Source organism: Plecotus auritus, assembly GCF_963455305.1.
Source record: "Plecotus auritus genome assembly, chromosome: 9".
NCBI classification, from domain to species: Eukaryota; Metazoa; Chordata; class Mammalia; order Chiroptera; family Vespertilionidae; genus Plecotus; species Plecotus auritus.
The window spans coordinates 60,553,848-60,579,160 of NC_137783.1; the positions used below are offsets into that span (position 1 = coordinate 60,553,848).

General features: G+C 42.1%; 1 protein-coding gene across 6 annotated transcripts in view; it reads right to left on the reverse strand.

Annotated features, from left to right (window-relative positions):
- MAPK8 (mitogen-activated protein kinase 8) overlaps window positions 1-23,110 on the reverse strand; it is a 131,740-nt gene extending 108,630 nt beyond the window's left edge. For all 6 annotated transcript variants that reach the window (XM_080687454.1, XM_080687455.1, XM_080687453.1 and 3 more), the window contains exon 1: window positions 22,915-23,110. The gene's annotated coding sequence lies outside the window, so the exon portion shown is untranslated. The remainder of the gene's footprint in view (window positions 1-22,914) is intronic.
- Between the last annotated feature and the right edge of the window lie 2,203 nt (window positions 23,111-25,313).

Consider the following 25,313-nt stretch of genomic DNA (forward strand, 5'->3'; position numbering starts at 1 on the left):
AGGCCACAGAGCCTTGGGAACATTTTCCTTTACCAACTCAATTTCTCAATACCCTAATGAATACGCAGCTTTCTCGTTGTGTCAATCTGGGTAACATACACCTTTAAAAAGAAACTGTCCATTTCATCTAAGTTGTTCAACTATTATGTATACTTGTTTATGATAATCCCTTAGGCTGCAGAGTCTGTTGTGATGTCCCTCTTCACTTGAGATACAGATAATTTGTAGCTTCTCTCTTTTTATACTGCTCAGTCTGGCTAAAGATAACGACTTTTCCCCAAAATGATTAATTGTATACATTTTGATTCTCGAATACTTGACACAGGTGGGGTTTTGGTGATGGCCCTGTGAGTGCTCATGATACACTAGAGCAGTGGTCGGCAAACTGTGGCTCGAGAGCCACATGCGGCTCTTTGGCCCCTTGGGTGTGGCTCTTCCACAAAATACCACGGCCTGGGCGAGTCTATTTTGAAGAAGTGGCGTTAGAAGAAGTTTAAGTTTAAAAAATTTGGCTCTCAAAAGAAATTTCAATCGTTGTACTGTTGATATTTGGCTCTGTTGACTAATGAGTTTGCCGACCATTTGCACTAGAGCAACAGTGGTTTAATGAACTATAACAACATTTTGATGATGTGCAGACCTCAATGAACCAGTCTTTTTAAATGATCAATGCATGGGCCTGCAGCCCAGGAGAGGGACAAGCCGCCCGCCCCATGGTCCCGGGCACCAGCGGCTGGGGCTGCAGCCCGAGAGAGGGACAAGCTGCCTGCCCTGTGGTCCCAGGTGCCAGCGGCTGCCATCTGCACCTGTGGCCCAGAAGAGGGACAAGCTGCCCGCCCCACGGTCCTGGGCGCCTGTGGCTGCGGCCCAGGTGAAGCCGCCTGCCCAGGTCCACTGTGGCTGCAGCTGGCCCGGGCAAAGCCAGCCTGGGTCCTGGGTGCCTGCGGCTGGCCAGAGGGAGAGAAGCCCGGGTCCTGGATGCCTGTGACCGGCCAGAGGAGGGAATCCTGGGTCCCGGGTGCGGGGTGAGGCAGAGGTGGTTAGGGGTGATCAGGCAGGCAGGCAGAGGGGTTAGAGGTGATCAGGCAGGCAGGCAGGCGAGCAGTTAGGAGCCAGCGGTCCCAGATTGTGAAAGGTAGTTGGACATCCCCCGAGGGGTCCCAGATTGGAGAGGGTACAGGGTGGGCTGAGAGACACCCCCACCCCCGTGCACTAATTTCATGCACTGGGCCTCTAGTCTATTATAAACATAGATGCAAAAATCTTCAAAAAATATTAGCAATCAAATCCAACAATGTGTAAAAGTAATTCTATACCACAACCAAGAGGGACATATATCAGGTATGCAAGGCTGGTTCTAAAGTCTATTAATGTAACCCACGTTACATTATGATATCAATTGAAGAAGAAAAAGCATTTGACAAAATCTAAAAGTCATTCATTATAAAAAACTCTTATTAAACTAGGAATAGAAGGGAACTTCCTCAATTTAATAAAGAACACCTACCAAAACAAAACGACAACCCCAAACTGTACAGTTAACATTATCCTAATGGTAAGAAAGTTGATACTTTCCTTCTAAGTTCAGGAACAAGACAAGAATTTAAACAATAACCCTCTCACCACTCCTATTCAATATCATACTGGAAGTTCTAACTATAGCAGTAAGACAAGAAAAAATAAAAGGTATACAGATTGTGAAAGAAAAAACAAAACCTTTTTCATTTGCAAATGTCATAATTTTGTCTTCACCTGAGGTTATGCTTTTTATTGATTTTAGAGAGAGGGAGAATTGGAGAGTGGGAGAGAAATTGGTTACCTCTCATATGTGCCGGGACTGGGGATCAAACCTGCAACCTTTTGGTATAGGGGAAGATGCTTGGCCAGGGCTCTGTGGAACAAATTTTAAACAATTATTCAACACTAGAGGCCCAGTGCACAGATTCATGAACAGGTGGGGTCCCTTGGCATGGCCTGCGGGGATTGGGCCAAAACTAGCAGTCCAACACTGCCTGCCATTCCTGCCTGCCGGAGAGCTCCTGCTCATCCCGGCCCCGCTGCGCCTGCCGCGGGCTCGTGCCCAGTCAGTCCTGATCGGGAGAGGCTCACGCCGCCACAGCGGCACTCACCAGCCATGAGCCCTGCGTCTGGCACCCATCCCAAAGCGAGGGGTGGAGGGGAACCAGGATGCAATTGGCCCACTGACGTTTGTGGTGGTTGTCGGGAGCCACCTGGCAGCTGCTTTTATATCATTTCTTCCTTGCGGAGCGTCTAGGGAGGGGAAGCAGCCACAGTACCCGAGGCTGACTTCCAGGAGGCCAGTGGCACTGTCAGGATTATGCCGGCGGTGCCGGTCTGTCAGTGCCTGGTCTGTTCTCCGGAGATTGGACTTGCAGGACTACTGAGGGAGTGAGTGGCTGCTGCCGGGCTGGTAGGCCAACGGGATGAGTTGGTCAGCTGAGCGGCACTCCCTCTGTGGGAGCGCACTGACCACCAGGGGGCAGCTCCTGAGTTGAGCGTCTGCCCCTGGTGGTCAGTGCATGTCATAGCGACCAGTCGACAAGTCATTTGGTTGCTTAGGCTTTTATATATATAGATAACTGAGTGTATACTTCTCGATGTCTCCTTTACAATATCTAGGATTCTACAGCCTTATAAATATGTCAGCTCCTTTTATGTGTGACTGCCCTTCCTCACTCCTGATAGACTTGAGAATGTTACTTTATCTCTGTCTCTCCCAAACTGCAAAAATATTTCTTACTCTGCCTTTTGTTTCTTCATTTCAATTCCTAATCCTATTTTCCCTTCTCTAATAATTGCTATAATGTATATTAAATAAATATATAATGCTATATAAAGATAGTGGTACCAAAATTTCACCCTGAAAATAAACAAAAACCACATACATGAGAATTTCAAATAGGGAATCTAATGAGATATGCCTTCATTAAGCTAATAAATTCCTTTCCCTTATAATGGTGAATTAGGTAATTAGGAGCAACACTCTGAGAGCAATGAGAAAAACAGACACCCCTTCACCCAAATTAGAAACAGACAAACAAGACATCTCTTTGAAGGCAACAGAGTGTTAATAAGGCAATAAGAAAAAATGGAGACTAATATCTTGGGAGGGCAAGGAAATCCTTCGAGGTGAGGGAGGCATCTGGGACCTTTTTTCCTAGGGGGCATTTGCCAGATTCATAAAGGTGGCTAAGAAGTTGAGTTGAACTTTTCACAGATCTATAAGGCTGGGGTGGCTGGGAGGAGGGATTGGGTTTTAAATACTGAGAGTAAGGCCCCAACAAAGTATGGGGATAGGGAAATGGGTGGGGTGCTGATAACACCCTGGTTTTATGTTGGCACTCTAAAGGGTCATATCCACAAGAGTAAATAAAACATAAAATAGACCAGTCTTTGCAGACTCTGGACCCAGCTTTGAAACATCCTTGTCTCTAACTAGATTAAGATGATCTGAGATTGCAAGTATCACTAGCTAGCCTCCTTCCAACAGTAAACAAAATTCCTTTTTAGAAGGAGATGATATTCTTAAACCTTAAATTATCTCTATAATTTTTCATAATAAATTAAATACCTTAATAAAAATATACAGTATACGAGACCAACACAACATAATAAAAAAATTAAGTGACACAAAAGCCTGCAAGAAAACACAGAGAATCAAGAGAAAAAGATTATTCAATACAAACATGCTTAATATATTTTTTAAAAATGTTTGATAGTCATTAAAGACTGTCCCAGTACAAAGCCCTGCTAATTTCAAAATTTCAAATCATACTTAATTTCCAAATCCTTAAATTAATCTCTGATTGGTTCTTTAGGAATTTCCAAAGTTGTTCTAAACCCTCCTTACTCCCCTTAGGTATATACACTTCCAAAAATAACACTTCACCTACTAAACTAAGAAAAATCCAATCTGAAAGGAATTCAGTACACCCACAGACAGGTTCTCTGACCTGCCTATCAGTATTATTTCCCAAGAGGGAACACACATCATTAAATCACCACAAGAGAGTGAACTATGTTGCAGGGAGCCACCCTAACTCAAATCAGAGGTCTTCAAGCATTTTACATCACAACCCATTATATACACACCTTTGTTTGTACTCTAATACATAAGTACACAATTTAAATGAAACACAATTTTAAAAAATCAATTCTTTGCTTCAGTAATCAAGACAGGATTAGTGGCAGCTAAATAAGAATTTGTTCAAGATGGAACCAAAACGGCGGCATAGGTAAACACTGGTACTCACTACCTCCCACAACCACATCAAAATTACAACTAAAATACAGAACAAGCCCCCTGACCGCACTGAACCCCAGTTCTGACTGCACTGAACCCCAGTCCCGGGCGAAACCCCGTGGACCCAGGCTCATACAGGGGGAGTCTGGACTGTCAGGTAGAGAGAAAGGCACCCGGAGACTCGGAAACCCAGGGGAGACCTGGGGAAGCTCCGGCAGGCAGGGTTCTGGAGGCGCGCGCGCCAGTGTGCACAAAGGCTGCGGAGGTTGCCACAAGCTTTCCCTAGCAGAAGGGAGTCCGAAGCTCCTGACTGCACTGAGCCCCAGTTCTGACTGCACTGAACCCCAGTTCCAGGCGAGCCCCTGGGGACCTAGGCTCTTGTGGGGGGAATCTGGACTCTCGGGCGGAGACTCGGGAGCCGGGGAAGGCAGAGGTCTGCAGGCGCGCACGCACACAAGGGCAAGGCTGACTGGAAACCAAGACTGTCTGCTCCACCCTGAGACTCCACCCCATCCAAGCTAAGCACAGAGGCTATTGCAATTTGGCAAGTCTAATCCTATAAGGCTGTCTCCAGCACCGAACTTCTCCCAGCATAGACACAGCTGATCCTTACAGCCAACTGGCCTGGAGGTCAATTCCTCCCAGTGATACCAACAACAATCAAGACTTAACTACAACAAGACTGTACACACAGTCCACAAAGGGGTGCACCAAGAGTGTCCACCTCAGGTTAACTGGGGAGGCCGACCCACTGGGCCATATAGGAAACCTAGCACACAAATCTACCCTACCAACTCAGGGAAGCAGTGAAAATGCGGCGTCAAAGAAACAGATCACAAACAAAAGAAATGGAGGAAAACAAATGACTGGATATAGAATTCAAAAGCACGGTTATAAGGCTTTTCAAGAATATCCTAGAAAAGGCCGATAAATATAACAAGACCCTCGAAGATATGAAAAAGGACCAACTAGAAATTAAACATACACTGACTGAAATAAAAAATATTATACAGAGACCCAACAACAGACTAGAGAAACACAAGAATCAAGTCAAAGAATTGAAATACAAAGAAGCAAAAAACACTCAACCGAAAAAGCAAAAAGAAAAAAAAATCCAAAAAGTTGAAGATAGTGTAAGAAGACTCTGGGACACCTTCAAGCGTACCAACATCAGAATTATGGGGGTGCCAGAAGAAGAGAGAGAGCAACATACTGAAAACCTATTTGAAGAAATAATGACCAAAAACTTCCCCCACCTGGTGAAAGAAATAGACTTACAAGTCCAGGAAGCGCACAGAACCCCAAACAAAAGGAATCCAAAGAGGACCACACCAAGACACATCATAATTAAAATGCCAAGAGCAAAAGACAAAGAGAGAATATTAAAAGCAGCAAGAGAAAAACAGTTAATTACCTACAAGGGAGCACCCATACAACTGTCAGCTGATTTCTCAACAGAAATTATGCAGGCCAGATGGGAGTGGCAAGAAATTTTCAAAGTGATGAATAGCAAGAACCTGCAACCAAGATTACTCTACCCAGAAAAGCTATCATTCAAAATTGAAGGGCAGATAAAGAGCTTCACAGATAAGAAAAAGCTAAAGGAGTTCATCACCACCAAACCAGTATTATATGAAATGCTGAAAGGTATTCTTAAAGAAGAGAAGAAAAATGTAAAGATAAAAATTATGAACAACAAATACATATCTATCAATAAGTGAACCTAAAAATCAAGTGAATTAAAAACCTGAGGAACAGAATAATCTGGTGAATATAATAGAATCAGGGGCATAGAAAGGGGGTGGACTGATAATTCTCAGGGGGAAAGGGGTATGGGGGCGTTCAGGAAGAGACTGAACAAAAATCATACACCCATGGATGAGGACAGTTTGGGGGAGGTAAGGGCAGAAGGTGGGGTGGGAACCGGGTGGAGTGGAGCTATGGGGGGGAAAAGGAGAAACAATTGTAATAATCTGAATAAAGATTTATTTAAAAAAATAAATAAATAAATAAAATACAGAACAACCATCATTCAGAACAGCCTGAAATCTGGCTTCATGGAAGTCCTACAACTAGAGAAGTAAAGAAGAAAGTACAATGAGACTGATAGCAGGAGCAGAGGCGGGAATGGGCTGGTCCAATACCCACATGTAGCTTTTTTTTTTTTTTTTTTTAATTGGGAGGATATCTCCACTGCAGAGGCCCTTCTTGTGAAGCAAGAGGTCCCAGCCCCACACCAGACTCCCAGTCCAGGGCTCCAGAGCTGAGAAGTCCTCATAACTTTGGGCTATAAAAACAAAGTAGGGACTGTGGCTTAGTGACATGGTGGCTGCTAAAAGACCCAGGAATTCCTTTTAAAGGTCTAGCACATGCACTTACATGGTCCCGGCTCCCTCTGAGCTCCAGTGTTGGGGCAGTGGCTTGGGGGGAGGGAGGGGATCCAGGGACACACAAGGAGGAACTAGACTGTGGCATCGGCGCAAGAACTCAGGAAGAGGCTTTCTCCCAGACTGGGGTGCTTGCAGGGATTGTTGTTTCTGTGCTGGAACCTCCCCCATAGCAGGGCTGACTGGCAGCCATATCTGAGTTTCCATCAGTGTGGCCCACACTGTTCGCTCTACCTTAGTGATTCCCTGAGACCCTGCCCCATCTAATTCGCAGCCTCACCCAAGTTGTTTGCAGTGGCTTTTCCAATTGAATAGCATGTCCTGGCTTAGGTTTCAGACTTTGCTAAAATCTCTCAAACAAGCAGCAGCTGGCATCAGCAAAAGGCCCAAGACCTGGCCTAGCACCAGCCTGCCTTGCTTCACAGCTGGCCCTCGCCCAGGCACTTCCAAGACCAATACAAGTAGCAGCCATCTACAGATCTTTCTTTAACTCCTGTCGGGTGTCCCCAGGCCATGCCTGACTTTGCACCTCCCAGGAGACCCCAGAGCCAGTGCATCTGATGGACAGCTTCAGACCATATCAGATTACAAAGCTACTTGTACAATTCCACAAGCGACACACTCAAGGGGCAGATTCAATGAGCAGCAAAGCCCCACTGAAACAATTCCTGCTCCATAGGGGTGTCTCCTGCACAGTAGATCTTGCACTGTAGTCGCAGCTTGTCCTCACAGCCACTTGGCTTGGAGGTCAATTCTTCCCAGTGATACCAACAGCAATCAAGACTCAACGACAAGACTGTGCACACAGCCCACACAGGGGTGCACTTAGATTGTCCAGCTCAGGTGACTGAGGAGGCTGAACCACTGACCTCTACAGGACACTTACTACACAAAGCCACTCTACCAATTTTAGAGACATAGCAGCTCTACCTAATACATAGAAACAAGCACAGGGAAGCTGCCAAAATGAGGGGACAAAGAACATGTCACAAATGAAAAAAAATAGAAGAAAGCAAACTACTGGATACAGAGTTCAGAACAACAGTTGCTTAAGGATCTTAATGAGAACTTCAAGGGACTTAGTGAGACTTTCAAGGTTCTTAGTGAGAATTTCAAATACATGAAAAAGGACCAGTCAGAAATTAAACATACACTAACTGAAATAAATAATAACTTACAAGGATTCAACAACAGAGTATAGGATTCCAAGAATCAAATCAATGATTTGGAATATGAGGAAGCAAAAACACCCAATCAGAAGAGCAAAAAGAAAAAAGAATAAAACAATATGAAGATAGTGTAAGGAGCCTCTGGGACAACTTCAAGCATACCAACATTCGCAGGATGGAGATGCCAGAGGAGAAGAGAAAGAGCAAGATACTGAAAATCTATTTGAAGAAATAATGACAGAAAACTTCCCCTACCTGGTGAAAGAAATAGACTTACAAGTTCAGGAAGCACAGAGAGTTTCAAACTAGAGAAATCCAAAGAGGCCCACACCAAGACACATCATAATAAAAATGCCAAGGGTTAAAGACAAAGAGAGAAACCTAAAAGCAGCAAGAGAAAAACTGTTATCTACAAGGGAGCACCCATAGGACTATCAGCTGATTTCTCAATAGAAACTTTGCAGGCCAGAAGGGAGTGGCAAGAAATATTCAAAGTTATGAATAGCAAGGACCTACAACCAAGATTACTCTACCCAGCAAAGCTATCATTTAGGATTGAAGGTCAGATAAAGAGCTTCACAGATAAGAAAAAGCTAAAGGAGTTCATGATCACCAAACCAGTATTACATGAAATGCTGAAGGGTAATCCTTAAAAAGAAGAGGAGGAGGAGGAGGACTAGGACAAGGAGAAGGACGAGGAAGAAGGGAAAAAAATGAACATTAAAATGGCAACAAATACATATCTATCAACAACTGAATCTATAAATCAAAATAAACGAACAAGAAATCCAATGAACAAAATAAACTGGTGAATAAAATAGAACCAGAGGCATGGAAACATGGAAGAGACCTACCAATCTCACAGCGGAAGGGGGGAGGGGGAGCGGGAAGAAAGTAACCAAAGATCTTATATGCATATATGCATTACCTAAGGATACAGACAATAGAGTGGTGAAGGCCTGGAGCAGGGCAGGAACTGGGTATAGGGAGGCAATGGGAGAAAAAAAGGGGGGACATCTGCAGTACTCTCAACAATAAACATTTAATTAAAAATAAAAGACAAATAAAGAAATTCCTAGGGAAAAAAAGGACAGGATGAGTGGCATAAGCACAAATGTATAGATTAACGGAATAAAATGGAGAGTCCAGAAAAAACAACACCACCTATTTCTTTAAAAAACAAGAATGACATGAATGGTGAGGGAAGTACTGATACATGCTACAAGATGAATGAGCCTTGAAAACATTACGCTAAGTGAATTAAAATCAGCCACAAACACCACATACATTATGATTGCTTTTATTTTATTATTTTTACTGATTTCAGAGAGGAAGGGAGAAGGAGAGAGAGAGAGAGAAACATCAATGATGAAAGAGAATCATTGATTGGCTGCCTCCTGCATGCCCTCTACTGGGGAGTGAGCCTGCAGCTGGGTATGTGCCCTTGACTGGAATCGAACCTGGAACCCTTTAGACCACAGGCCGATGCTCTGTCCACTAAGCCAAACCAGCTAGGACTATGATTGCTTTTATATGAAATGCTAAGACTAGACAAATCCATAGAGACAGAAAGTAGTGGGCTGGGACGCGTGTGTGCACACTTGTGTGCGTGTGTGTAGGAATGGGAGTGACTGCTAGTAAGTATGGAGTTTTTTTCTGGAGTGATAAATGTTCTAAAATTAGTATGTGGTGATTGATGGTTGCATATTTACACCATGGAAATACAACTCTGAATTGTATATTTCAAATAGGTAAATTGTAATGATATGTAAATTAAATTTCACTAAAGCTATTAAAAAATTCTTAGCCCCCTATTATTTGTGATATACCCTGATATTTTCTATTTTGTTTCATTTAAAAATAAAACACTAGCTGGGAGCTCCTAAATTCATTCTACAACCATTAATGGGTCATGATTGGCAATTAGAAAAAGTGCCATAGAGTCCTCTAGTACAATCGATGCCCAGCATCTTCTATTATCAGGACCAATCATATCACACCTCACATCCCAGAAGAAGTCCAACTCTTCCTGGTAATCTATCATTCTCTCAGTTCTCATTGCCACACTGCTATGTATGTCCTTCATTTTACCCAAGTCCTCATTCCCTCCCCTCCCAAGTCCTTCATTGGGCCTTCTGAAATTCCTAATTGTGATCAGCAAACTTAGCTGATTACATTACCTTTACTGTTCCTTATCATCTACCCTCCTGCCAGTTCTCCCTCACTGAGTGAAAATGTTAACAAATGGTTCACAGTAGTATGTACCCTTACTTCCCTCACCATTCATGCACACTGCCTGACTCCTTTAATGCTTAAGCCTCTTTAATTCATTGGCCTCCTCATTTTCCTAGGCTTTCTCCTCAATTCCACCTCAGCAGCCCATTCCAAGGCCATCCTGGGTATTACCAACACCAGAAACTATTATACCTGTCAATTCTCTATTTTAAGCATTCCACTCTGACCACCATCTTCAATTCTTACTTCACTTCATCCTACCCAATCCCCTACAATTTTAATTAAAATTCCCAATGCATTGATGTTAACACTTCCTTACTATTCATCCTTACTTCACCTACTTTCTTTTCCATGTCACCACTCCTCAAAACATTCCCTTTAAAAAGCCCTCATTTCCCTGCCCCCTTTCCTTCTTTTATATTGACTTAGTTTTATGTGTCAACTTGGTTGGGCTGTAGTCCTGTTATTAAACCAAACGCTAGTCTAGGTGTTGCTGTGAGTGTTGTGTAGATAGAGTTAACATCCACAATCAGTTGACTCTCAGGAAGATTATCCTCAACAATGTGGGTGGGCCTCATCCAATCAGTTGAAAGGCCTCAAGAGCAAACCTGAGGTTTCCCTAAGAGAAAATTCTGCTTCAAGACTGCAACATCAGCTCTTGCCCAAGTTCCTACAAGTCTGCCTTACAGATTTCTGACTTGTCAGCCCCCATAATTGTGTACCCAAACTCCTTGAAATTTCTTTATATACACAATACTATATATATATATTTCCTATTGATGCTGTTTCTCTGGAGAACTCCAACTGATACACCTGGCAAAACTTCACACCAGAGGAATCCAACCATCTGCCTTATCTGTGCATATATCTAACCAGTTCAATAATGCTGGGGAAAAGAAAATCACAAAAGCAGGCTGACTTATACCACTTTAAATTCAAGATTTCAAACCCCAAATTAACAATCAATATTCTTAGCAAACTTCCCATACTCCCAAGCCCTCTGCCCATACCAATATCAAACTTCACTGAGAAAATAGGAACCACAAGAAGATGAAAGCCAGAAGGACAAGCCTTCATCGCACCACCACCACACTTCCCTGCAAGCGCACACAACTCCTCGGCGTTCCCTCCTGCTCGATGGAAGACACCTCTCTAGCAAAGGCTTCTCTCTACTTGTGCTCTCCAACCCCTTTCCCACATATTCTCCTTTTCACTGGCTAGACCCCACATGTTCTTTTATCTACCAACCCACTTCTCTGTTCCATTCACAGCTAATCTTTAAAAAGTTGTCTACATACAGTCTCTGGATTTGCTCATTTCCCATTCCCTTAAAAAAATATTTTTCATTCATTGTTTCTTACCTGACTTCAATTTGGCTCCTTTTACTTCACTTTAATAAAATTCATCAAGATCACCAACAATTTCCCACATAATCTCTCTGTACCTGCTTCCTTATCTATAAAAATTGGAGCAACAGTCCAATAGTACCTACCTCATAATGTTGTGTGATGCAATGTTAATATGTGAAGCACCACAGCAGTGCCTTAGTATATGATAAGCACTGAATAAGCATTAGCTATTATATTATTAGAATATTCTGGATTCTTGTTTCCCCTTCGTTCTGGTTTTTATTTCTAGCTTATTTGGCAATGTGTGAGTCCTTGAATAAAGGACTCTGGGGGGAGGGCAAAGATAAGCAGAAAAAGACAGAAAATAAACTATGATATATCCATTAAACAATGAGATCCCTATTAAATTTCGACCAAGTATCTTCAATCAGCTACCACATAATTTCACAAGGATGAGCTACCTCAAACCCAAAACTCAAACCAAACTGCCCCCCCCCACACCCTCACCCAGCCTTATGCTTTACTGACTTGCAGATTTTTGCCAATATCATTTTTCTAAGCTTAAATCTTTCCTGTCCAAATTCACTCACTTTTCACTTCTATACAGTTTGACCCTCTACCTTAATTACATACTTCTGGGAAACAGACTAAATTATATTTCTGGGAACGGCCTCTGGGTGTTACGCACATAGAAAGCAATTTATATGCATTACTAAATAAGAGACAAGTAAGTCAATTACTAATTCTGCATTTGCTGTCAAAAGATCACTAAGTTGTCTATAACATTTGGAAAACTAAAATTCAAGTTTATTCACATCAATGTTAGAGGGAAAACTTCACACTACTCGAATTATTCCCATAATCCCTCCTCAATTTCACTTATCATTCAGATTCTTTAAATAGTCAGCAGGTACACAGATATTTTAGTTCTTGCTTTACATGCTGTGCAGGAAAGCGACGATGTTTTAAAAATCACTGCTGCTAGTGCAATATGAGAAAAAAACTAAAAATTGGGAGATGGAGGTAAAACTAAAGTAACTTGGGCAAGGGAAATAAAAAATAAACAAGAGACCATATCAAACTAAAAAGTTTTTGCACAGCAAAGAAAACCATCAACAAAATGAAAAGACAACCCCACTGAATGGGAGAATATATTCACCACAGATACAACTGATAAGGGGTTAATATCCGAAATTCATAAAAAACTCATACAACTCAACACCAAACTCATACAACTCAACACCACAATCAATTAAAAAATGGGCAAAGGACCTCAATAGACACTTCTCCCAAAAGGACAGAAAGATGATCAATAGACATATGAAAAGATGTCAAAGTCACTATTTGTCAGATATACGCCAATTAAAACCTCAATGAGATATCGCCTCACACCTGTCAGAATAAATCATCAATAAATCAACGAACAACAAATGTTGGTGAGGATGTGGAGAAAAGGGAACCCTTCTGTACTGTTGGTGGTAATGCAGATTGGTGGTAAAGCCACTGTGGAAAACAGTATGGAGTTTCCTCAAAAAATTAAAAATGGAACTGCCTTATGACCCAGTGACTCCACTTCTGGGTATATATCCAAAGAAACCCAAAACACTAATTACAAAGAATATATACACCCCTATGTTTACTGCAGCATTATTTACAATAGCCAAGATTTGGAAGTAACCCAAGTGTCCATCATTAGATGAGTGGATAAAAAAGCTGTGGAACATTTACACAATGGAATACTACTCAGCTATAAATAAGAATGAAACCTTACCATCTGCAACAGTATGGTTAGACCTAGGGGGTAGTATGCTAAGTGAAATAAGTCAGTCAGAGAAAGACAAATACCATATTATTTCACTTATATGTGGAATCTAAAGAATATAAATGAACGAACAAAACAGAAACAGACTCATAGATACAGAGAACAGACTGACGGTTGTCAGAAGGGAGAGGGACTGGGGACTGGGTGAAAGGATTAGAAGTACAGATTAGTAGTTACAAAACAGTCATGGGATATAAAGTACAGCATAAAAAATACAGTTAATAATATTGTAATAACTATGTATGGTGTCAGATGGATACTGGAAACATCGGGGGAAAACTTTGTAAAGTATATGATTGTCTAACCACTATGCTGCACACTTGAAACTAACACAAAATAATATTGAATGTAAACTGTAATTGAAGAATTATTTCAAAAATAAATATTTTAAGCAGGAAAAGAAATTAAAATAGGATGGCATGATTTATACCTGAAAAAAATTCCATTACAGAGCTATTATATTAGTAAACCACAACAGAATTTAAAAAGTGGATTTAATATACTGGTACAAATGTTAATTAATATGTAAAATAAACAGATTTCTTAGCTATCACCAGGTAGAAAATAAATATACAACCATCAAGAAAAATAAGTAATAAAAACTCAAACATATAAAAAATTAATGGCAAAAACCTTAAAAATGCTATTAGGAACCCAACAAGACACTTGAATAAATAAAAAGGTAAAGTTTCTTAGATAGAAAGACACAACACCATAAGCTATCAATTCCCCTATAAATTCAAAGTAAATCCTAATGACAAACTGAATCTATGTGATATAAGTTAATTAGGTAGGGGTGCGGGAAGATATTAACTTGAAAAGGGCACAAGAAAACTTTCTGGGTGATGGTAATGTTCTAGATGTTATCTGGGTATTACACAAGTGTTACACAAGCAAACTTTCATTGGGCTATAAAGTTAAGGTTTGTGTGTCTTACTGTACGTAAAATTTACCTCAAAAAATTAAATGATACTAGCCTAGATGGACTGATCTAAAAGTTCATATAAATAAAAAAGTTAAAAGCCAGAAAAGATTCTGAAAAAGAAGAGAATTAGCCCTAATAGAAATACAGTATAAAATACAATAATTAAAACACGATGGTTTGGTTCTCAAGTGGACAGAGTGGACCAAAAATGGTGCCAAATAAATATGCAATTCACTAAAACAGAAAGGTGCATTTCCAATCTGTAAGACAAAAATGGATTATTCAGTAAATAATGTTGGGACAATTAGCTGGTCCTCTAGAGAAAAAAAAAAATAAGGTTGGATTCATGCTTTATATTTTGCACCAGAATAAATTCCAAATAAGTAAAAGAATTAAAAATACAAAAAGAGAGAAGAAACCACCAAAGTATTAGACAAATAACATTTGAGAATTCTTATATAATCTTAAATTAGGAAAAGACTTTCTGACCGTGACATGTAACTTAGAAGTCAGTAAAGATTGGTAAGTTTAACTACTGAAAAGAAAAAAAAATCAGCATGACAAAACCATGATAAACAAAATTAAAAAGCAAACAGTCAATTGGGAAAAATATTTCCAAAAATAGCATAGAGCTATTTTCCCTAATATAAAAATAAATCCTACAAATACAAGAAAGAATAACAAAGAGATAGAAAACCAGACAAGGGTATGAAGGATTCACAATAAAGACATTAAGAGCCCTTAAAAGACAAAAGATGTTTAATCTCATAATGGTGATGAGGAAAGAAGCAGGCACCCTCACAAAGCACAGGCGAAAGTAAGCTGGAACAGCCTCTTCTTGCGGGACCTTGGCCATATCTATCAAAATTATCAATACACATACATAGCAACTCCATTTCTGGGAACATATCCTATACATTTCTATACAACTGTGAAATGAAGTATGTGCAGCAGCCACAGCTTTTGACAGCAAAAGTCTAAAAACAATCTAAATGTACATAAAAAAAGGGGCTAGTTAAATAAATGTCACACCTCTATAATGGTATTACAGACTGAATTGTTGTGTCTTCTCAAAATTCATATGTTGAAGCCCTAAGGCCTGGTAGTTGGAAGTGGGTTTTGGGAAATAATTAGGTTACAAGATAGGTCCCATGATGAGATTAGTGTCATGAAAAGGGGAAGTAGAGGGGAGAGCACTCTTTCCACAGAACACAGTAAGAAGGTGACCTCCGCAAGCCAGGAAGAGTCTCACCAGGAACCAAATCTCTAGGCAGCTGGATCTTGGACTTCCCAGCCTCTAGAAGTGTGAGAAATAAATGTCTGTTGTTTAAAACCCAGTCTACGGTATTTTGTTTCAGCAGCACAAGCTTACTAAGACAAATGGTATGCCATGAAGGTGTTAAAAAAAAAGCATGCTATTTCTGTACTGATATGATTAATGTAAAATCATCTCTAAGCTATATTGTTAACCTAACAACAAAAGGTAAAGGGTAATGTGCATAGTATACAACAAGGTGTTTAATCTCACTCATAACTTAAATAAAAAAGGCGGGGCAGCCTGCAGAGGACATACACTATACACTATATACTATGTAAGACACACAATCCCTCACTGCCAATCTGAACTCCATAAACCTCTAAAAAATAATTTAAAAAAAAAATAAGTTTAGTACAAACCTATTTGGTGTCAAAACCTGAGAAAAATGCACTTATATTACCTTTCTACAGTCACGCGCCCCTCCCTCCCACAAAAAAAAACCCCTTAATTCTGAAATACAACTGGACCAAGGGTCTGGACAAGTAATTATCTATTTACTTGCACAGACATAAACCATCTTTGGAAGGACTCACAGAAGCTTAGCATATTTCCATGCAGAGGAACTGGGTGGCTGCACAAAGTGGAAGGGAAACCTTTTAATGTTTATCTTTTCAAATCTTGAACATTTTGAATCAAAGTGAATACACTAGTCAAAGGATAAATAAAATGTAAATAAAATAGAATCACTAAAACTCTTTCTCTCTCAATAGTAACAGATAAACCCAGATTTTTGCTGTTGTTGTTTGTTGGGACCATAAAGTGACCCTTTCTCAAGTTACAGGGAAATCTATACAAGGATGGCTTTCCTTTATCTCACCATTGACCTGAATGGTGTTTGAGCCAGTCAGGGAATGAGTCTCCACTCCCATCAACAGCTTTTAGGAAATAGCAACATCAATGTTTTTGATGCCTTGTGCCAAGCAAAGCAGGTGGGCTGGGCTGTTTCTCTTCCTTAGCATCCCCAGAAATACAGGGCCGGTCAGCAACAGGAAGCAGTGAAGCCCACTCTTCTCAGTATAAGAAAAAGGCTTAAGAAAGTGCTATCAGCATAGATCTAGTCTTATGTGTTCAGAGCTTCAACACTGAAGTGTGAGGACTTGTTAGTACTTGAGCAGCATCTTTTCTACTATGTGCTTTTCATACACTTATTTTGATACCTTGTTGAGTTTCAAGATGGATTTGAGGTGACCATAAGGTTTGCCTTTTCTTACTATTTAGATTTTGAGTAATCTGTACCACACTCTCAACTTTAACTAGAAATTAGGAGAGAAAACATCGTGTTGTTTTTTTTTGTGGTTTATCTAGTGAGTATATTTCAAAAGGAGGAGCTTTTTTTTTCCCTTAGTGCCCCCAAAAATATGTTGGGGCTCGGGCCTCTCAGCAATCAGAAATGTTGATGTCCCCAAATGCCCCAAAGTCCAGCTATCAGTCCTGATTACTAAAGAAATTCCTAACGAAATAACTTCAATATCTGGTTCCTTTTGTTAGAACATAAAGGCACTTATGTTTGTCCTTGCCTCTCATCAAGTTACACTCACTGAAAGTAGCAACTGACTGGCCCTCACATCACTTAATACCTGTTGGTACTAATTCTCAATAAATATTTCCTGTGCAGAGCCAGCATCATTTCATAGTTGTTATCTCAAGGAGGAGCAAGAAATTTGATGTATCACTATAACAATAGAAACACCACACAAAAAACTTAAAAAAAAAACAGGGAAGATATTTCCAGATGTTACTTATAAATAACTTCCCTCACTTCTCTAGACCTCTAGAAATTGCTTAATTAACTGCTGGGGTTATAAGGTCTCTGAAAAATTTGCGATCTTCACATAGAATCAAAGATCCCAATAAGATTAATTTTAAAAGATGAGACAGCATTCCATTTTCTTCATATGTGGGCACGTGACAAAATTATTCCAGCTCCTGGATTCCCATTCCTTTAGATAGCTATCAAAATAAACTGAGGAAAGCTCAAGCAATTCTCTGCAGTAGGGAGAGGTAAAGTGGCAAAACAACTTTGTAACAGAGAATATGGCAAAAAAATTCCCTTTTAATATATGCTTTTGGAACATTTCCAATTTTTCAGGCAGAGAGGATTACTGCCCCAAATGTTAAATCATTTCAGTCAATTTAGATAAGATAATCAAATTTAAATAAACTCAGAGATGCAGAGGGAAACAACTGTGAATGTATCCTGTACATAAAATTGGTTTTAAATTTACTTGGCATTTTGCATTTGTTCCAAGTTTAAAATAGTAAGTGATAACAATAGTTAAATTTCCTGAATACTTACATCTAGTGTTCCAGGCATTGTACATGCAGTACCTTATTCAAACCCCACAGCCCTGAGAGATTATGTGCTATTATTATTCTAATCTGACAGATAATAAAACAGGTCAAAAGATGTTACATAACCTAAACTAGCTTATGTATGCTATGTAGTTAGAGTTGGAGCATAGATTGGAATTCCCATGCTAGCAACCACTATTAAGTTTAGGCTCCTTAATTTTCTAAAGAATGGGCAGATTTTAAACAAAGGGTAATAGGATACATAGACATATATTTGCTATAGTGTGATATAATCCACCACTTTGAAAAAGAATGGCAGCTAATGATTTTTGGAAAAGGCCTTATCACACTCACGTATGATTGTAAAAACTGAATTTCAATGAAATTTGGCCTGCCCAGAGATGTACAGTGGTTTGTTTGGGGGAAGACCTCTCATAAATCTTTTCAAAGAACATGTATTCACTGTTTAGCCATGCCTAAGTCCCATCCCTGATCAGAAGCTCTTTGAGGCTACTAAATTCTTCATTTTCACATCTTCCATTAATAAGTCTCTGAGAACAATCTTATTAGTGGAAGGCCTAAAATGTGTCCTTGAAAGAACTCCTAGCTTACAGTGAAGCATTCGATTTGTTTTATAAGTATGAATATTACAGAAAATATCTGACTCAACTATTTACTCTGCTTCTGAAAATTACAAAAAGTCCAAATTTCATTGCTGTCTTGACAATAGATTCTGATTATCACCCAAATAAGGCTCTTTTTGTCCCAGTATGTTTTCTGAAGAACCACTTATCTGGGGAACAATCTTTCTATTAAAAAAAAAAAGTTCCAACAGCCTCAGTTAGAGTTTTAAATCCAAAAAAACTAAACAACTTGTCTAAGGCTTGTTGATGACAAAGTCCCGATGACAGAACTGAGAAGTGAACCTAGATCTGATTCCACCTACCACCCTTAATGATAGAGGGGCTCTTATTTCAATACTAGAGGCCCAGTGCACAAAATTCGTGCAGGGGGGGAGAGAGGGGTGTTCCTCAGCCCGGCCTGCACCCTCTCCAATCTGGGACCCCTCGGAGATGTCCGACTGCCAGTTTACTGCCAGCAATCAGAAATCCCTCTCACAATCCGGGACCGCTGGCTCCTGCCAGCCTGATTGATGCCTAACCGCTCCCCTGCAGACCTGATCGCCCCCAACTGCCCTCCCCTGCCAGCCTGATCACCAACAACTGCCCTCCCCTGCCAGCCCGATAGCCCCCAATTGCCCTCCCCTGCCGGCCCAATAGCCCCCAAATGCACTCCACTGACGCGACCCACCTCCTCCGCCGGGACCCGCCTCCTCTGCGCGAGGCAGCAGTACGGCCTCCTCCCTGACATGTGGAGCCCTCCTCTGCGCGAGGCAGCAGTACGGCCTCCTCCCTGACATGTGGAGCCACGGGACCCCCAGGCCTCACTGCCGCAGAGCGAACGCGGGGACCCGCCCCCGCTGTGAGCGTGGCCATCTTGTGGCGGCCATCTTGTGACGACGTTGCGAGGGCACAAGGACCACCTAGGCTTTTATTAGTATAGATTTCTGTAATCTTTTCGGTAGTCAAGTCTGTTGACTCAGAACACATTTCTGAAATCAAAGTTCAAATCAATCTGAATTAGAATAAGAAGACAAAGTTTCTAAATGTTCAGGTAAAGAGACCATAACCGGCAATAAGCATCACAGCTCACTGAAATAGGCCAATCACTCATATCTAAAGCTGTGTGGCTACGACTTCCTTGCACTACATAAATCAGAAAGGCCACTATCCATACCACTGACTTGACCTGAGACCTCTAGAGAGCTGGCATCTTAATGTTAGATGTTATACTTCTACAGGTGTCACTAAGCATTTCAACTTATCTACATGACTAAAATATGTCAAAACTCAATTTAATGACAAAGTAGACTAACAAGAATGACAATTAGGATAGTTTGACTAGTAACTTAAATTCAAGTTGTTTCACTGAGCATTTAATATCTTTCACAAGGTTATTTCCATAATAGTGAAGATTCTCACCTTACTAATTTTGGTAGAATTTATTCTTAAACTAATTTCCTTTTCAAGTGGCCTTTGTCCCAGGATCTAAGTCTGCCAGGACACTTAAAGGGAGCCCTTTTCAAGCACACTAATGGAATAAACTTACTAACAGAATCAGTGCTATCCTTTCCTAGAAACATAATTTAAAGAGGAATGGGAAGTGACTGACTGCTAGTGGGTATGGGGATTTTTTCTTGGAGTGACGACAATGTTTTGGAATTAGTGGTGATGCACACCCTAAAAGGGTAAATTTTATGGTACACAAATTATATCTTAACAATGCTGTTATTTAAAAAAAAAAAAACAACAACAGAAAATAGAACACACACACCCCCCCCCCCCCCGCAAATATGGTTTGACCACTACCTGACAGTGAGCTACTGCCAAAGGCTTTATATCAATAACCCTTACTGGAATCTGACATACCTTAACTAAAAGTTTAGTACCTCAAGATTTTCATCCATTATTTTAATAAAGTATCATTTAATGACCCAGAGTGAAACTCTATGTTCTTTTAACACGCATCACTTATACAGTGTGGGCAAAAGTAGATTTACAGTTGTGTCTATGGGAAATAATAATAATATAAGAATAAACTATGTTTCACATACTCACAACTGGGGTGACAGAAGTGGGGTGGGAAGATCATTGAATTTCAGAGGTAAAAATAGTAACAACCCTGTAAAATCACCTTATTTAAAGGTACATCTATTGTGTAAATGTACCAGAACTTTTTATCCATTCATCTACTGATGGGTACTTGGGCTGTTTCCAAATCTTGGCTATTGTAAATAATGCTGCAATGAACACTGGGTGCTTATATTCGTTTGAGTTAAATTGAATATTACTTGCCCATAAAAAAAGAAGAAAATCTTACCTTTTGTGACAGCATGGATGGACCTGGAGAATATTATGCTAAGTGAAAAAAGCTAGTCAGAGAAAGACAAGTACCACATGATTTCACTCATATGTGGAATCTAATGAACTAAATAAACTAATAAACAAAACAGATCCAGAGACATAGATCCAGAGAACAGACTGACAGCTGTCAGAGGGAGGGCATAGTGGGATTGGATAAAAATGGTGATAGGAATAAGCAATAAACAAAAACTCAGACACAGACAACAGTATGGTGATTATCAGAGGGAAAAGGGGGTGGGGGAGGTGGAAGAGGATAAAGGGGAGATAAATGGTGATGTAAGGAAACCAGACTTGGTGACCATACAATAGAACATGCAGATGATATATTATAGAATTATACACCTGAAACCTACATAGTTTTGTTAATCAATGTCACCCTAATTCAAATTTTTAAAAAGGCACATCTGTTATATTTTAAAGCATCCTCTCCAATTAAAGGATATTTCTCTATACCCTTGAACCCTGGTGAATCCTGAGAAAAGAAAAGACACCTAACTAAGAAGGGATCCTGGTGGCTAATTGGGCTCAAATAGTAAAAGTAGAAGCCTCCCACCAACTGCACTTCAGGGAGAGGCCACACTGAACTGCCTGCCTACACTGTTTCTGCCATCTGAGCCAGCCCTTATTAAGGAGTTCCTGGAATCCTATTCCAACCAATAGTACTGAGACTTTCCCCATCCAATAAGAGCTTGGAGCAGTTCCATTATGACCTATGGGGACATTGCCTTTTGGGCCAAACTTCAAAGGTTCTGAGCCCTAATTTGCATAAGGACAGACCAATCAGGTACTAGGGGCAGTGACTTCTACTATATGAGCTAGCTCCCCTCTGGCTCAACAGGGACAATCTAAGGTGAGCTGGAACTCTGAGTGGGGAGTGGAGCCGACCACGGTGTGGAGCAGCACAGGCCAGAGCAGAGTGGCACAGGGGGGCCCACCAGCACAGAGCAGACCAGCCGGCCTGGCCCCAGAGCTGTCCCACAGGTATGTTTTCACAGCCTGCTGTATTACAATTGAACTACTTGCACTAAATAAACTAATAAACAAAACAGATCCAGAGACATATATCCAGAGAACAGACTGACTTTGCACTTTCCTTCTTCACTGCACCCCAAACTGAAGATTCCTTCCTGTTGGTGTTTAAATTGGTGCCACCAATCATGGTTGACACTCTCAATCGGGGTCCAGTTCTGAACAGTTGTTGAATGAATGAATGAATGAATGAATGAATGAAATAGGCAGATATTCTAATTGCCAAGAAGGTAATTGTTAAAACACAAGAGGCTGACAGATCAGAATTCTACTGTAAAGATCACTGAATTTCAGAGGTAAAAATAGTAACAACTGGACATTATCTGGTATCAGGCACTCAGCATGTAAACATCTGATGAGGAACTTTCAGAAATTAAAATGAAAAGTGTGAATCAAAATAATTAAAAATGGACTTGGATTTACCACCTAAGGCTTGGGAACACAAGTGCAAGACAAAGAGATGGGAGGCTGGGGTGAAAAAGTCAAAAGGTCACCAGTGAGTGACCTCAAGAGAAATGCGCGCAGTCCACGGAAGCTTCGTCGCGCTTGATGGACACCTCCGCCCCAGCCAAGGCCAGCTTCCCCGCAGCCGGAGCTGGCGGCCCCCGAGCCGTGCTCCGCGCCGTGCTCGCCAGATCGTTAAAACAAAGAAACCACCGAGAAACAAAACACGGTCCCTGGAGGGGGGAGGCGTTGGGACCGGGTGGCCCGAGCGCTCTCCGAGGGTGCCCACCGCGAGGGTGGCAGCCAGGGCGCGGCGGGGCCACCAAGGCGCCTCAGACCCGACCTTCCTCAAAGTGTTTCAGAACTTGCCACCCCTCCCCGCCCCCGCTCCCTTTTCCCCTCTCGACGTGGACGTGGGACCCGCGCGAGGACGGGAGGGCGGAGCTGGGGCGGCAAAAGGAGGGCGATGGCCGGGGAGCTCAGGGGTCCTACAGCCACAAGCCGCAGGCCAGCCCCCGCCTCCCGGCCGCAATTGTTCCCGCGCTGCCCCCGCCCGCCACGCGTCCCCTCTACCCCGCACGCTCCCCCCCCCCACTCGCGGGAGGGGGTCCCGGCGGAGGGGAAGGCGACGGCGGCACAATAACATAAACACAGCGGGGCCGCCGGCCCCGGCCCTGCGGCGTCCCCCGCGCTTACCGGGCAGCACAGCGAACGGCGACAGGAGAGCCCGCCGGAGGGACCGGCGCTGTCCGGGCGGTCGCCGCAGCCGTTACCCAGCGCTGCCCACGGCTCGGCTTCTTGGACCGCGTCGTCCGGCCTTGGTCGCTCCGCTGAGTAACAGGGACGAGGGCCGTCACCGCGCACGCCCGCTCACGTCATCGCGCAGGGCACCGTCCCTGCGCCTCACGAGCAGCCGGCGGGGCGGGGCGGGGCGGGGTGGGGCGGGGCGGGGCGGGGCAACCCCGGGGCCCGGATTGCGGGGGCGGGGCCCTGGCTCCGGGGCGGGGCCCGCAGTTCTGGAGCGGGGCTAATTAGGGGGCGGGAAGACGTGCGAGGTCGCCCGGGGGAGAGGCTGAAGGAGAACCTCTGGGAACCTCGGTGAGGGGCTTGGTGGGAGAGGAGGGCGGGGCTCTGCTGCGGGCAAGTGGCGGCGCCTGGCCGCACAGCTCCAGCTCCTCGCTTGACCAGGGGCGATCTGCGAGGCAGAGCCAAAGCCTCAGGTGCTCACTTGCCCGGGTTTGGAGGCTAGGTGTGCTGAAGCCAAACCGCCCCGAGGAGCAGGTGGACACTTGAGAGATGAGAGCTTATTACCTTGATTGACAATATGTTGCATTCTGAGGACACCTCCCCAGGCTCAGCAACCTGAAAGCAAATAAATGTTCTCTTCAGCCACTTGAAAAAGCTGCCTCCTGTTTTCCCAAAGTCCTCCTCCTACCAGAGTCTATGCATTACCCTATTTCTCTCTGAGCCTTCACAAAGCGTATATATAGAAATGACAAAGTGGCCAGCCCTTAAATATCCAACAGTGAGTGGAAAGATGTCTAAATGACATACATCCATGTAATAGAATGCATTTTAGCAATGTAAATGCAAAGTGTTCAAGGAATTCTTAACACAAGGAAATGTTCATAATATATCATTAATAGAAAGAAGCAAACAATGATCCTACTTACAGTATATACTATATATGCATAGAAAAACGTGTAAAAAATATGCCAAATTATTGTAACAGTAGTTCATCATTAGACTGTGGAATGAACGGTAAATTGGTTATTTCTCTTTTATATTTGGGGTATTTTTTTCATGGTTTCCAAATGGAACAGTTATGTTCATAACCAGAAAAAAAGTATGCTACTTTAATAATGAATAAATAACAAACAAATATTTGTTGAATGAATGAGTGAATTCAGGTAGACTGTCTTCCCATGTCATGTTGGACTGGCCTGTTTCCAATGATTCTGAAGTGGAATATACATGTGAGCACTCATTCATTTATTCTCTCCCCATTTCCTCACTCTCTCTCAGGCTTCTTTATGTCCTTCCTTTATTTCTCCAATAAATATCTATTGCATGCCCATTCGTTGCCAGGCACTGTACTAGGAATGGCAACACAATGGACCTTACAGATTTAACCATTGTAATATGGAAATATTAACAGTAAGCAAATGCAAAATGATCAACGCATATAATACAAATCGATATGGATACATAGTATTACAAAATGAGTTGATAGAATTCATAAAGACAAGAAATTAATAATTAAGGAACTGCCTCTTGAGCTGAGAATAAATTTAACTAGGTAGAAATATTTCAGTAAGAGGTAACTTGGTGTGCAGGGGTCCTGTGAAAAGAGGGAGCAGACTGAGTTGGAGAAACTGAGGAAAGGCCAGTGCTGCTGGAAGAACAAGGAAGAAGGAGTTATTAGAAGTTGGGAAGACTGGAAAAGGACCAAACCTAGTGCAGCCATCTACCCAGGTTGAACATCTTGTCTTTGTCCCAAGTGCAAGGGGAAGCCTCTGGCATGCTTCTGCAAAGAGGTGGCATGGTCAGAATGGCATCTTGAGCCGTCTACATGGCAGCTGGTAGAGGCTTGATGTGGGTGATGGTCATGGAATAGTAAGAAGAAGGATCTGAGGACCATTTAGGAAATTCAGTGCACAGAACTTGCTGATAGACCCCGTGGACAGTGAAGCAGATGGAGTCATCAAGAGAAAGCCATAGGTTCTTGCTTATGGGTAAGGATGGATGTTGCTGCCGGTTCACTGAGATGGAAAGAGGGCAGGGATTGAGGGGAAAAATCATGAGAGCAGGTAGTTTGAAGGCTTTTGATCTCCCCAAAAGAGATGTTGAGTTGGCAGTTGGGTAAACAGAGCTGAGCTCAGATAGGTAAGAGATGAATCTGACAGTGATGACTTGAAGCCTTGGGTAAGGATGACTTAGGCTAGGCCTGAGGGGGAGAGGATAGTGAGCAAGAAGAGAAGAAAGCCGGGAGTCAATCTTGAGGATTGGCGTTCAATGGCCATGGAGAGGATGAGCTTGTGAAGGACCCAGGGAGGTAAATGGAAAGAGGGAAACTAGAAGACAAGAGTGGCCAA